A 2,500-nucleotide genomic window follows, 5' to 3' on the forward strand; every position below is an offset into this window, starting at 1 on the left:
AGAAACAGATAGAGCGAAAAATGTGAAAAAATAAAATAAAATAAAAAGATAAAAAAGAGAAAGGAAAGAGAGGGAGAAAGAAAATATATGACGTCACGTGACTTTAGGAATTGCTTGAGGGTCCTGAGAGAATGTGTATGCGTGTGTGCGTTAGGGTTTGACGCCATGACGTCGTAACGTGTTTCAAGAGAGAGAGAGAGATAGTATAATATGTGAAAGACAAATGAGGAAGGGGGAAAGGAGAGGGGGAGCGAGATAAGGGGGAGATTGGAGAAGGAGGTAAATGACATCACATGCCCTCCAGTATTGCCCGAGGGACGTCGATAATATAGCACGACCTGATTGGTTAATAATTCGCATAAAAGGAGGCAAAATCCTACCATAAATCCTTCGCTCTGTGCCCTGAAATGTCACGTTTCACGAAGACTCGCTCTTCCGCCGCAGCTGATTGCTCTTTCATCCGGTAAGTACCCATACCTTTCATTACACTCTCTCATATGTGCACACAAATCTATAATGCCTTCTTCATGAACTTCAATGTTTGGTGTGATTTTTAGGTCCTCCTCCAGCCAACGTCCTCAGCCAAGCGCCTGAACGACGCCGTCTTGCAAGTCCTGCCACTTTCCTCAGGTAAATACCCGATACGGGCTGAACCTCAAGCCATCACTGAAGCATTACTGGACGACTGACCCCCAGTATGCCCTGCCCGAAGACAATGGCGGGGATAGGTTCGAGGACATCACGAGGCACCGCTATATGGTTGAAACCACACTACTTCCTCTGCAGAAAACCGGCTATGGAAGTTCTGGGCCGTGCAATACACCCCCAACAAGCATGTGCACTTTGGGGTAAAGGTTTATAAGCTGGCCAGTTATCACTCAATGATACTTGTGCACCTTCCGGATTTACGCGGGAAGGGAGAAAGGCGAGGTTCCAGCATAGAGTTATTTGGCGCAACAGATCTGCTAGAGAAGAGATATGAGGTACATACCGACAACTGGTAAACCTCCCCAACCCTTTTCCATTACCTGCAGCATCAGCGGAACCAACAGTAACTTTATGCCAATAACAGGTGAAGATCCCCAGAGACGTGGACCACCGCAGCACAGCAATGGGTCTGTTGGCCCTTCATTGGGTCGACTGGCGACCAGTCAATGTATTGTTGACTGTCCAAAGTAGTGAGATAGTCACCATCATCAACCGGAGTGGGTAGCAGCGCATGATGTCCAAGATAGTGGCAGATTACAACTCCGGCATGAAGGGGGTGGACTCGCGCAATCAGTTGGCTCAGTCATACCTGAACACTCAAAAGTCCATGAAGTGATGTAAGATCTTGTTTTACCTTTTCGACATGGCGGTCGTCAACGCTTTTCTGGTGCATAAAGCACTGGGAGGGTGTATGACTGAGCCGGACTTCCGGGAGCAGCCCTCTCACGAGCTTAGAATGGATCATTGCTGCACATCATCTACGCACAACAGCGTAGATAGATTCTAGGGTGCAATAGAGTAATTTCAAATAAGGATACCAGGCAATAAATACCGACAATGACGTGTTTGGTACTCGCATGTAAGAGGAAAGTGACCCAAGTGTCGTACAGAGACCCAGCTTTTGTGGAGCACCTGTTGTGTTCCCCTCTGCCAGTTTGATTGCTTCTCAAAGTATCATAACTAGTGGCTAGTCTGGGTGTCTCTCCTCTTACCATGGGTGTAGCACAGGTTAAATATTGCAAACAATGTAAATGATAAAAAATGCTTAGATTTAGAATTCTTTATAAAACTAATCTGGGTTCTCACTATCGATACAAATTTGAAAATTTTGTGATATTTTAAATTCCAAAGTCAAACCACCAGGACATCATTGTTTGAAGTCAAATAATCACTAAACTCAGAATCATCTAGATTATGGAAAGGCTATACATAATATGAGCATTTCATAATAAGCATTTGACTGTTCACACGATAAAGACCTGCTGTACATTATATTTGCAAATAGTCAGGCTTCTTCTTTGCATCCTTGATTACTCACGACTTGTTCAGAGACATTTGCATGGAAGGCGACATCCCCATCGTGTGGTTGAAAGATTGACTTAGTTGGGCAGATGTCAAGTCGAAAGATTGACTTAGTTGGGCAGATGTCAAGTCGAAAGATTGACTTAGTTGGGCAGATGCCAAGTCGAAAGATTGACTTAGTTGGGCAGATGTCAAGTCGAAAGATTGACTTAGTTGGGCAGATGCCAAGTCGAAAGATTGACTTAGTTGGGCAGATGTCAAGTCGAAAGATTGACTTAGTTGGGCAGATGCCAAGTCGAAAGATTGACTTAGTTGGGCAGATGCCAAGTCGAAAGATTGACTTAGTTGGGCAGATGCCAAGTCGAAAGATTGACTTAGTTGGGCAGATGCCAAGTCGAAAGATTGACTTAGTTGGGCAGATGCCAAGTCGAAAGATTGACTTAGTTGGGCAGATGCCAAGTCCTGGCTATAGCGAGGCTCCGACGAGGAT

The sequence above is a fragment of the Penaeus japonicus genome, unplaced genomic scaffold (genome assembly GCF_977035675.1).
Source record: "Penaeus japonicus unplaced genomic scaffold, GWHDUDI00000001_assembly GWHDUDI00000014, whole genome shotgun sequence".
Taxonomy (NCBI): domain Eukaryota; kingdom Metazoa; phylum Arthropoda; class Malacostraca; order Decapoda; family Penaeidae; genus Penaeus; species Penaeus japonicus.